The 13,693-nt window shown below is 32.4% G+C and overlaps 1 long non-coding RNA gene across 2 annotated transcripts in view; it reads left to right on the top strand.

The window, feature by feature from the left end:
• LOC132680266 (uncharacterized) overlaps positions 1–13,693 on the top strand; it is an 88,013-nt gene that overhangs the window by 2,060 nt on the left and 72,260 nt on the right. For both annotated transcript variants that reach the window (XR_009610598.2, XR_009610599.1), the window contains exons 2-3: positions 645–839; positions 8,255–8,412. This is a non-coding gene — a long non-coding RNA (uncharacterized LOC132680266). The remainder of the gene's footprint in view (positions 1–644; positions 840–8,254; positions 8,413–13,693) is intronic.

Here is a 13,693-nt window from a genome sequence, read left to right as displayed (position 1 = left end):
AAAAGGGAAATATAGAACTAGAACTCCTTGAGGAATTAAGTAACCTTCCAAGACTTGGCAAGAGTACCAAAATGTTAAAAAAAAAAAAAATAGAACTGGGATGGTCTACTGGAAATCAAAACAAAATATACACATACTGACTTTAAAGTTAAGAAAACCTGTGGTAAATATCTACTTTGAAATTAAATAGCTGTATACTTATCTTCATTTTTTTGAAACTTTATTTTTTATTAGTGAATTGAGTAAAATAGCAAACAAATCAAATAATTATTCTATTAATTTATATTACATTATTGAAACAATCATCATCCTTTAGGATAACTCATTTGTAAAACTTTATTGTTGAAGAAATCTTGACTGAGATAAATATGCTATTTCAGGTCATTGTATTGACTTTTAAAGCCTGAAGGAAAGCATATTGTAAGAATTTGTGTGTGTGTGTGTGTGTGTGTGTGTGTGTGTGTGTGCACGCGCGCGCATGTATGAAGTTGCTTACTAATATTTCACTTAACTGCAAGTTTTGGAACTTAACATCATTCAGTTAGTATATAAATAGATTGGATTGTTTCATTACATGTATTATTCATGTTCAAAACAATTACATATGTATTGATACCAAGCTAAGTATCATCTTCATTTTACAGAGGAGAAAACAGTGGCTCAGAGATTCAAGTTTAATATCCTGCTTTTCATAAAGTCAAAATAGCACCAAAACAGAACTCAAAGAACACTGGACTGAACTCCAAAAAAAACCATACAACTCTTCCCAGACCATTACCTATTCACACAGCAGACTTGATAAGAAGAAAAAAATGACACACTATCAAATTTCCATTTATGTAAGTATGAGATTTAACTACTTCAGACGTAAAGAAATTTGAGTAAGAAAATATAGTTCTTTTTTCTTATAAAGCATTTAAAAAAACTTCATTGTTCACAGTGCTTGAATTTAAATTTGATGTGGACTCTTGACTTTTGTTCACTGAAGCATTTCCTATTAGCATTCTAATTACATCAAACACACATACTGGAACTGTTATTCTGTGCTTATTATTTCTATATAGACTTCATTGAAAATTAAGCTCTAACTTACGTTATCTCAGTGGAGTTCCAGAACATGACATTTAGTACTTGAGAAATCAAAGTTGCATTATTTTTTTTTATGTTGTAACCATAGCAGTTATATGTATGCTTCTTGTTTTTCAAGCCTGAAATTAACTACTTGAAATGTGCATTTTAACTATATGATAAGCATTGAGTTCCAAAAAAGAGTTTGCTTCAGTGAAGAATAATTAAGCTATGGGCATTGCTTTCAATCTTTAATAAAATGCAGATTACCCATTAAAAAGCAAAGCCTTCATTTCATAAATTGAATAGAAAGATGATTAACTGGTTAAAGTAGGTCACTTTGAAAAGTCAAATATAAGTATCTCTCTAGAGGGCTTGTAGTGTTTTTATTTAATTTTGAATAGAAAATATTTTCACTTATTTTAAACATTGAGTGTTTTGTTTTCTTCCCTTAAAACTAGAATTGACTGGTATGAATATTTCAACATAAAGTCTTTATTTAAAAATAAATTCTGAATTTTTTATTAATTTTAGATAAACACATCTTCAGTATCCATTGAGATTAAAATTCTTACAGAAGATATTTATTCTTCTACTTTGCTAGCAACTCAACCTTATGATAAATAGTATGGTTTAATAGTCACTCTTGAAATAAGATAAAAGTCTAGTGAAATATGTTAAATGTTAAAAGGAAAAGAAACAAAGGCCAACCTAAAAGTCTGTATCTAGTGAAATTATCATTTAAATAATGAGTAAATATTAAGACAAATAAAAATTGAGGACATTATTTCCCAGTAGACCTGTCTTAAAATAAATTTTAAAAGAAGTTCTTTATAGAAAAGGAAAATGATACAGTTCAGAAATATGGGTCTATGTAAAGAAAACAGTAGTGTTATAAAGGGAATATTATAGGTAAAATAAAATATTTTATTTTCTCCTTTTTAATTTATCAGCTAAAATTTTATTTAAAATAATGTATTAGGTGGCTATAGTGTGTAGATAAAGTAAATGACAGATATGTTAGACAGGTGGGAAAATTTGGGAATATTCTGTTATAAGGTGTGTGCACTACACATCAAGTGGTACAGTGCAATATGAAGGAAGATTTACATTAATTGTAAATTATATTTCCAACTCTCAAGCAAACACTAACAACAAAAAAGGAAGTATAATTAACATGCTGAGAGAATAGAAAATGAAGTCATGAAAAACTATACTTCCAGCTGTTCAGAATTTGTTGTCTATTGTTTGTTTTATTTTGTATTATTGCCAGCTCTTTTTTGCGGTGTTCAACAAACGAGGACAGTTTTATTCATTATTTTATATCTTTGTGCATTTTTAAAAAATTTTATTTGACTAGCTAGACCCTTCTAGTACTATGTTGAATAGAGGTTGTTAAGAAGAGGTATCATGGTCTTTTTCCCAATGTGGGGAGGAGAGACACTCACTTATTATTAACTATGACGTTAGCTGTAGGTGTTTTGTAACTGTCTATTACTAGTTTGAGAAAATTCAGTTCTGTTGGTAGTTTTCTAAACTCTTATAACAGGAATGGATGTTGCATTTTGTCAAATGCTTTTCCTGCATTTATTGATATTATCATGTGTAAATTTTAGATTTGTTTGCTTGTTTTGTCTTTCCTATCCTAGTATATGTAGAAGTAGGTAATGTTATTTATGTTCATTGATTTATGGTTTTTAAACTACCAAATTTTCCTTAGATAAACGCTACTTGGTCATGGTGTATAAAGGTTTCTATGTTTACAGATTCAGTTTGTTAATATTAAAAAAAAATTGTGTGTATATTCATGTAAGATATTTTTCTGTGGTTTTCTTTTTTTTTCCTTCCTTCCTTCCTTCCTTCCTTCCTTCCTTCCTTCCTTCCTTCCTTCCTCTCTTTCTTTCTTTCTTTCTTTCTTTCTTTCTTTCTTTCTTTCTTATGTCTTCATCCTATATCCATGTTGGGGTAATATAAAGAGTTGGAAGGTTAGGGTAGGATTAGGATATCTTTACCTTAGGTGTTTGATAAAGTTAACTCAGTTTCATTTATGGGAAGATTTTTTAATTAGTTCACCTTTACTACATGATCTATTTACAAATTTGATTGATTCTTAATTCAATTTTGGTGATTTTTGTCTTTCTAGGAATTTGTTGATTTCATCTCATTTGTCTTATTCTGTAGCATACAGCTATTCATAATATTTCTTTATAATTATTTTAACATCTGAGGATCTATAGAGGTGCTCTCTTTAATTTCTATAAATTGAATTGTAATGACCATCTACACTGAATATATGTTTCCCTTACACTGCTATTAGAAAAATTCATAATGAGTGCATGATATGAAAAGGAGATGCTTTTAATACCATACAGAGAAGTTCTTTATCTTCATGTAATTCAAGGGAGATTTCTATTTTTAAAATTTTATCTCACTGTTTATATTTCTGAAGGTATACTAATAACCTATTTACTCATTCAGTTACACTTAACCTTTCATTCTGCTTTAAAATAAATTAGGTAAATGATACAGAAAAAATTAGAAAAAACAACTCTGATATTTAAGAGTATCTCACTACAGGGTACCTGGAGGTTCAGTCATTAAGCATCTGACTTCAGCTCAGGTCATGATCTCACAGTTCTTGAGTTCAAGTCCCACGTCAGGTGTGCTTGAGCCCTGCTTCAGGTGAACATGCTTATCACTTCAGATGAGCCCCAGTTCTCTCTTCCTTTCCCTCTCTTTCTCTCTCCCTCTGCCAATCCTGGGATTCTGTCTCTCTTTCTCTGCCCTCACTCAATTGCACACACTCTCTCTCAAAAAAAAAAAAATTTCTTACTACATAAAGGATTCTTAGAATTTTAGCAGCCATCTTAATTTTAATGGCAATTCACACTTCAACCCTAACATTGTCCTACTATCCCGTATGTTATATGTAATGTATAGCATATGACATATTCTCATATGTGGCATAAGATAATGTTTCTTGGGGTGCCAGGGTGGCTCAGTAGGTTAAGTGTCCAACTCTTGGTTTCGGCTCAGGGCATGTTATTACAGTTCTTGAGTTCAAGCCCCACATCGGGCTCTGTGCTGATAGGATGGAGCCTGCTTGGGATTCTCTCTCTCTGACCCTCCATGCCTTCTCTCTCATAAATAAAAATAAATAAATAAATAAATAAATAAATAAAATGAATAAAACTAAAAAAAAAAAAAAGATATTGTTTCTCAAACTGCAGATTTTTAAGAACCATGGGGTCTGCACAAATTCTGACTCAGCTCCTATCAGTAATTTCAGGTGATTCTGATGTAGTGGTCTTAAATACTCTTAGTGAACACTGTTCTAAGAGGACCGTATAACACTGATATCTGTGCAGATCAGTATAGTTTCTTTTTATTATTGTTCCAAGTAAAAACTATGTGTTAACCCATACTTTGTACAGTCAAGCAAATGTTTGATAAATACCATTTGGCATAACATCAAAATCTGGTTGAATTTAATTTTTATCTTCCTATTTGTTATGCAGTTTATTGTTTTATAATTCTTGAAAAAATACTGAATTTTATAGAAAAATAAAGAAGTTTCCAATGTAATCTGATCTTTAAAAGTCTGTAGTGGTATAGCACAATTTTCAAGATAAAAAGGCATACCTGGCTTGTTGTATGCATTTTTCTTCATGTGTAAACTTTATTGACTGACATACCCCCCCCCACAGACCTCAAAGCAGACTTTGTTTCATTCCATCTTTGAACTGTGTTATTACACAAATACGTGTTTCAAACTTAAATTGTCATTTGTGTAAGTTAATATTCAAAATGCTGTTTTTGTTTGGTGTATTTGCAGCTTGATTGTTGATCAAGAAATAGAAAATAAATTTCTAATAACATTTTCACTAAACATTAATTTCAGAAGTAATGATTAAGACTGTAATGTGATTTCTATAAAAATTATGACTCAACATTTCAAAATTGTGAAATACATGTCAAAACAAAATATTGTTTTAAAAAACAAAACTGCCAAACCACTTGATATCACTGATAGATATGATAGAATCATGTCTCCAAATAAATGTATGTCCTAATTCCTAGGATTTATGAATGTTACTTTACATAGTAGAAGAGACTTTGCAGATTTGATTAATTTAAGGGGATTATGTGGGTGTGTCCTGTGACATCATTAGGATTCATAGAAGTGGAAGAAGACACAGGCAAGTGAGAGAGACAGGGAACTGTGACCACAAAAGAATGGTCAGAGAGATGCAATGGTGTTGATTTTGAAGATAGAGAGGCTGCAAGTGAGGGATCAAGCTGCCTATGGAAGCTGGCAAAAAAAAAAAAAAAAAAAGAAAAGAAAAAAAGGATTTTATTTTAAAGCCTCCAGGGATAAAGGCAGTCCTGCAAACAGCCTGCTTTTACTGATTTTAAGCCAGAGAGACTTACATCAGATTTCTAGCCTATACAACTACAAGATAATTAATGTGTGTGTATTAAGCAACTACGTTTATGGTAATTTATTACACCAGCAGTGGAGGACTAAATAACATGAGGAAATATTGTAAACATGAACCACTAGTGAGTGACCTATAGACCAAACTTTGCAGAACACTGGAAAGGTCTTAAATTTTGACAGCAATCAGAACCATTAGAGACGGTCATTTTAGCAAGGTCTAATGAAATAGAAGTAGGACAATCATTAAAATTAAAAAATCCTTGAGTTCATCCACTCAAGTCGACAAAAACATCATGCTTTTATTTACCGTCATCATTACTGCAGTGTAAGCAAAAGTAAGCCTTACTTACAAGCTGGGTTAATGTATCTATTAAACCTGATTTTAAGTGATTTTTCTTAGTGATGCATTCTAATCAGAATATTAAAAGCTTATATGACTTCAGATATAAATATGTGTCAACCAAGAAGTCCACAGCTGATTGTGGGGTTATTATTTTTAAAGCATTATAAAACTTGTGAAATGTTTTTACTGTACAGAAAATCTTATTGCTAGATATTATTTTTTGATGACTAATGTATGCAAGTACTCTTCAGATATTACTTAATTTAATCCTTGCAAAAGTCCTGTGATATAAATTATATTATTCCCATTTTAAATAGAATCTGAGATAAAATGCTTTACTTAAGTTTCAAAATTCACCTTTGCTAAGCTTCAGAGTTGTAATAAAATCTAGATGAAGCCTACACCTCTGTCCTAAATTAATATACTATATGCAAACCCCAACCCCATTTTCCATGTTGAATCACTTTATTATTTTCTTCCTCCTGCACACTCCTTTTTGACTGTACAGGTGTGGTTAAATATTGTCTTTTGTTTTAATGAATTTAAATATTTAATAACTTTATGTATTGATTTTTAACATCAAATTTTCATTTCCTGAATGGGTATGCTTCTACAAAATAAAACTAGAGTTGGGCCATAGTGAGGATAAGAAGACATAAAACAAGTTTAATTACAACTAAAGAAATTTTAACAGATATTGACGCACACCTTTGTACATCGTGGATATTCTTTTAATAGAAAAATTCTCCAAATGTCATGGGAGTGTTCTTACTTAATGTGGTATAAACATCACTGAAGTACGTTTAAAACAGATAATTTCCCATATCTTCCATTGGGTGGCAGCATAGGGTCACTATTTGAATCTCCATTTGCACTTTTAAGTAGCCAACCTAAATGGTAAAAACACAAGAACATAGAATATTTTAGAAACATTTTCTGGGGGGTGTAAAATATCTTTCTTCATGAGGAGTATTATAACAAAAGCTCATTGTTATTTATGACTGTAAATTATATTTAAGTTTAGGAAAGATAAAATTCAAAATTTGTGGTTAGTTACCCTTCAAATTATAACTTTTCCCAGAATCATCTTCAGCATATAATAATTTTCTTTGAGAGAATATTATTACTGTTTAATAAGTTATTACTATTTAATAAATTTTTTAATGTTTATTTATTTATTTTTGAGAGAGACCGAGTGCAAGCGGGGGAGGGGCAGAGAGAGGGAGACACAAATCCTGATATGGGGCTCAAACTCATGAACTGTGAGCTCAGAACCTTACAAGGGGCTCATGTTCGGTCAGGTCATGACCTGAGCTGAAGTCAGACGCTTAACCGACTGAGCCACCCAGATGTCCCTACTGTTTAATAAAAAATAAAATATGCTCTAGAAATCTGTCTTAATTAATTAGTGAGACATAGATTATTTATTGAATATAATTCTAAAAACTATATGAACATTTAGAGAATTTAAAGAATGAAACATGGCATTAGAACTCTCTCTAGAATGTCTATTTCTGTGCAGCATAAGGGCAAAGAAAATATTCCTATCATCCAAACTGGCTGTTCTCTGTTTTCTAACTTAATGTCATCACTGTCCAACTGAGTTTATCAATCCAGTAAAGTCAATTTTTTCAAGCTGGCCATCTCATTTTACCTTATTCCATGCATCAACTCTTATTCTGTCTTACCAATTTACCACTTAAATATTTATGGGATCTGTCCAATCCTCTCAGTTCCCATCATTTCCCTGGTCTGAGCCACCATTCACCTAGATAACCCCACAAGCCTTATAAAATACCTACCAGACTCAAGATCCATGGTTACTAGGTATCAGCGTGAGAAAAATCTCTTAGACACAAATTGCAATATACCATAACTTTTTAATATTCATTTAAAGGTTTCTCCTTCCTCCGATATGTATAATACAACAAATGAAGAGAAACCCGTTAGGTGGTTGAGATTAAGTACTAAATAAAAGAGAAATTATCTTTCAAATATGGAGTTTGAATATTTCAGAGAAAATAAATAGAAAATAAATAACATTAAAATCATGACTTGAGGGGTGTCTGGGTGGCTCAGTCAGTTAAGCATCCTACTTCCACTCAGGTCATGACCTCACCACTCATGAGCCCCGTGTAAGGCTCTGTGCTGACAGCTCAGAGCCTGGAGCCTGCTTCCGATTCTGTGTCTCCTTCTCTCTCTGTTCCTCCCCTGTTTGTGCGCACTCTCTCTCTCTCTCTCTGTTTCAAAAATAAATAAACATTAAAAAAATTAAAAAATAAAATCGTGATTTGAAAAAATTGTGTTTTGATAGTGTTAGAAAAATACAGGATATTATGGGAACATAAAATATAAGGATATGACCACAGAAATTTTCCCTCAGAAATGACATTTGTTTTTAGGTAGATGATAAGATCAAGGTGGAAGAGAAGAAAGAATGAGAAAGTAGAGTGTTTGGAGACCATGGAACTGTCTGGGGGTTCTCTGTTATCCCATACACACTGAGGAGATTCTAGACTGTATTTGAACAGAGATAGGAGAATAAAAGATAAACATGGAGGTAAGTGAATAGTGATTTTTAAGACCTGATTCAATCTCCTTAATCATTACTGGTTGAACCAATTTTCTGTTTCTTCATGATTCAGTCTTAGTAGGTTGTATGTTTCCAGGAATTTGTCTATTTCATCAGGGTTACCAATTTGTTGGCATATAGTTGTTCATGGTAGTCTCCTATGAGCCTTTGTATTTCTGTGACATCAGTTGTAAGATCTCCTCTTGCATTTATGCTTTTTATTTGAGTTCTTTCTAGCATCATATAAAAATATGAAAATTCCTGATATTTTCTATTTTAATCTCCTTTCCATATACAGCGAGGTCCATGATTTAGACTTCACTGGTCAAGAACACCTACCATAGACTTGAGTTAGTGTCTAATAATATGAGGAATCAAGGACTGCAATAGGACATCAATAGTTATATCTAGGTCCTGTAACTGCAGTTATTAGAGTTGTAGCTGTTTGTAATGACAGCATCAGCGCTCATTGTGGATTCAGTGATGCAATCTGTATTGTCTGTTTCAGTAGAAATGAGAAGGAAAATAATTTAAACACAAGAGAACACCAAAGTGTAGCATGCAGTGGCAATACCTAACCCATACCTCTTGGACCTTTTATATGCTCCAGGTGATTTCCACCAGGTAGTATCTATATCCCTGACACTGAAGGTCCTTTTATCTTGGGTTTTGGAAAGGCTAGCTTTCTACACAGTGCTGGCAGCAGGCTGGACATGCCAAGTGATTATAGCACCCTGGAGCAGCACTCAACCAATGATGCTTATCCCATGAGTAGAATAAATAAGATGGAAATGTGCATTTGCACTCTCTCCCAGAATTTTCCCAGAAGATTAAGCCTGAATAGCATTTTATGGTAGCTGGCTTAATACCACACTCATTATTGATAATTATTCCTTGTCTTATCAATCTCCTACTTCTTGAATAATTTAATTTTACAACTAAAGGATTTCACTTGAAAGACTCTGAGCCTTGTTCTTAGTTAATGCAAATGGAGACACTTGTGATGTTATATCAAAGGGTATACCTTAAGGAAAAACGTGGCCATTTTATACAGGTAGGACCAACAAAGACTCAGATCCCCTAAAAATGAAGATATGGGTTACTTTACAGGGCAGGAACTCTTAACACTTAAGTTGCTTGCTGAAATTACCAGACACATGATATGATTAATGAAGTAGAGGATTTGTCAAAACCAACTGTGATTTGTTGACACGTTAAAAAATGGGTACTCTAGCATCTACCCATGTTCCCTTACTTGCTCTGGCATATGCATATGTGTACAATGTAAATAATTTCCTTTCATTATATATTTCTTTTTTTCTGTTATTGATAAAGGGTGTGTGTAATTGGCAATATCAAAATGAGAATTTTGACAGAATAAAATTTTAATGCATATGATTGATTGTGGTCTTAAATTTGTATGCCATAGTTCATGATAATTTGGTTTAAGCTTTTTGATGGGAATGTTTAAATGTATTTGATTGTATAAAATATAATTATATTATGTTGGGAAAATGGATAATTTGGGGGGGGTTACTTTAGAAATGAAGATAAGGGAAGAGATAATTATACTGATATTGGACAACCGAAGGTGTTGTTGTTGAAGGTTTTTGTAATTACTTTTTGTTCCTCAGTAAATTAATGGCATATATATGTTTGAAGAATCTTTTATGCTACAAAGAAGTCCCTGCTTTAAACAGCAGAATTTGATATTTTCAGATTCTTGCTTTCCAAATCTGTCTTGTAGGTAGCATGTGCACTTACTTGGAAACCAGACCGATCAATCCCATGCACCTATTCTGGACACTGAGGCAAAACCAAATAAAATAAAGAGCAGTGTCACGTGGGATTTATGGTGAGGGTCATGGAATCAGTAGAATCCATATCCAGTTTACGGGATTAGCAGTGACAACAGGTTCATATGGGGGCATCTTGGGTCAAGAGAATGATGAGGTCAGCATAGTCTACAGTGTCTGTGCCTGGTAGCAGTGGCAGTGAGATTTTCACTAACCAGTCCTTTACTTGACTGAGATTACTCTTCTGGACTATAAGGTATTCAAGCCAACTTCTCTTGTCTTCCTGGAGGTCCTGTGAGCTGTCCAATAAACCCTTAGGTAACACCGTTACTCACTTATATTTAGCAGGCAGAATTATGTTTCATTTAACAAGTAATTTAGGACAATTTTTCATTATCATGAGCTTAATCTGCTACTTCACTCAAAGGATAGTTATATTTTACAGGAAATCCATTGAAGATGTGGTCAAATATAATAACATATCCTGATTTCTAATGAAACTCTAACATTTGCTTACGTGACAGAATTCAGAAATATTTTCACCACAGTTCAATTCCCAGTTTCTTCAAACCACATTACGCAGACAGTAGTCTTCCATGGCTACATATAAATGTTTTTATAGGTACTGAAAAAATGTATATATTATAACTGGTGTATATATATATATATATATATATATATATATATATATAAAATAACATAACAATAATATAGGTAATATATAGATATTAACAGATACAGATAACCAATTTTTTTCTAATGGTACAGTTTATCAAAAGTATTTGCATTTATTAGTTTTTCAGATGAAAATATAAATTAACAATCCTCCATGTTTATATTCTATTATTTTATATATTACACAAGCCTAAAATAGCTGAAATAATAACAATCTAGGTTTTCAAAAGTAATTCAACAACTGGAATTTTCAATTGCTACGCTATGTGAAAAACTACAGTTCTAGATGTTGCCATTTTTTTTTTTTTTAGAATGAGTTGACAAGGCCAACTTATCATCTGTCAAATAGCAATAGAAATTTACGAGGAAGTGAGTAAGGTTTTCATTTTAATAATAATTTATTGTTTTAGGACAACTCTGTTTTTGCCTGACTGTTCACCCCACCAGTACCCTGTCAGAATTATCTATCTGAAGCCAAAACAAGGGGGTTGGGGGGAGATGTGAACCTAACATATAATATACATAACATACAGTTTTTATTAGATAATTTTGAAACAGTTCAAATTATATCTCTCTTAGTAAGCGTGGTTTACCCATATTGAAAATTGATATTGTAGCCATCAGTCTTCCTTCTTCTATCTTTACCCCAAATATTGATATTGATGAAATTAATCTCTACTGAATCTTAAAGAGAGCTTCCACAACTTTCTCTGATTTGAAAGTATGTGAAAATGGGCTCAGTATAACCTAGGTGAGAACAGACGTTTTTACACAATCCGCATATCCTGGAGTACTTTAGATTCAGGCCGTTCTAGACAAAAATCTATTGGTATTTTGTATCTTTATCTATACCCTTCATAATGGGAAGAATAAAAATGTTTCTATTATAACTTTTTAAGTCAGTTCCCATAGATCTATCCCATTTACTGATACTTTACAAAAATTATTTTGGTTTTGACTGGAGTACTTATCTTTCCTCAGCAGAGAAGGATCTCTGTACTACTATTCATATTTATGTTTTGCTGTGTTTCATGAGTATCTTTTTTCAAAAACCATAACTTAGAGAAGCAGTTTGTTTATTAGAAATTCATCTTTAGGGGCACCTGGGTGGCTCAGTCAGTTAAGCATCCAACTCTTGATTTTGGCTCAGGTCATGATCTCATGGTTCATGAGATCGAGCCCCGTGAAGGGCTCTTGGCTGACATTGTGGAGCCTGCTTGGGATTCTCTGTCTTCCTCTCTCCCTGCCCCTCCATCGCTCACATTCTCTCTCTCTTTCTCTTTAATAAATAAATAAATTTGAAAAAAATGCATCTTTAAAAATCATATCCACGTCTTAACAATGTATCACATGAAATTTTCAAGCTATTGAAAATGAAACATTTAAATATATAATCAAGTATACTAATTGATGACAGATCCATGGGGTTATGCTTTTAAAAATCATAAATATAAAATAAGCAAATATAAACATGTTAAATAAGATGCTTATTTTCAAAGCACATTATGCTATTCTGTTCTTTCATCAAACCACCTAATGTTTATATGGTATGTTCCTCATTTCATGCCATGCATGGTAATTGAAAAGAGGTTAAGTAACTTGTCCTAAGTCACAGGAGTAATAAAAGGAGTGAGAGCCTAATTACTGAATTTTTTTATTCATATTTGCATTTCTTGGCCATTTTGTCAGTGAGTCCAACATAGTGCATTAAACCTGAGTTTAAATATCAAGCTTCATGTTATTAAAAGTTTAGTGAATCTATTAGAGCCCTAAATAATAAAAACTATTGGGGTTATGTACATGTATATACACATATTATTCATTTCTAAGTAAAATTCCAAACAAAATTAAAAATAATACAGTGGTAAATCTCAAAACCAAAGAAGAAAAAATAGAGAAAAGGTAAGAAAAAGGAAAGAAAAATTCTTACTCAGGGAAAAATTGCCACAGATATACTTAATTAATCAACAAATAGCCAATCATTGGATTAAAAGTCAGTAGAAAACAGTTATTTGTATTTCACTCGTGGATATGTATTTTATAACCATTAGCTTCTGAAATCATTTATAGCATTCTGTGTTTTAAATCTGGTAGGCAAAAAGTGACACGAAACAAAGTACTCTTGCTGCCTCCTAACCAAAGGATTTGCCACCTTTTATGGATGCTGCTGTATAATTAAAGGCTCCTAATATTTTGGTTACTAATATGTACTCACACCAAATGCTGGTGAGGATGTGGAACTGCGGGAACTCTCGTTCATTGCTGGCGGAATGTAAAATGGCATAGACACTTTGCAAGACAGTGGCAGTTTCTTACAAAGCTAAATATATTCTTCATGTTCAATCCAGAAGTTGTGCCCCATAGCAATTACTAAAATGAGTTGAAACATATGTATGCTAAAATGTGCACACAAATATTTATGTCAATTTTATTCATAATTACCAAAATTTGTAACCAATCAAGATGTCCTTCAGGAAGTGAGTGGATAAACAAACTACAGCACACCTATACAAAGGAATGTTCTTCAGTGATAAAAAGAAATGAGCTCCAAAAGCACAGAAACACCTGTAGGAACCTTAAATGCATATCTCTTAGTATAAAAAGCCAGTATGAAAATGCTGTATGTTGTATAATTCTATCTATATGGCATTCTGGAATAGGCAACACTTTGGAGACAGTAAAAACATTGGTGGTTGGGAGGTTCTGTGAGGAAGGTATGATGAATAGATGGGGCAAAGAGGAATTTTAGGACAATGAAACTTTTTCGTATAATACTGTAATGGTGAATATATGTCATT

Source organism: Panthera onca, chromosome A1 (genome assembly GCF_046562875.1).
Source record: "Panthera onca isolate mPanOnc1 chromosome A1, mPanOnc1 haplotype 2, whole genome shotgun sequence".
NCBI classification, from domain to species: Eukaryota; Metazoa; Chordata; class Mammalia; order Carnivora; family Felidae; genus Panthera; species Panthera onca.
This window is presented reverse-complemented; position numbering and strand designations above follow the sequence as displayed.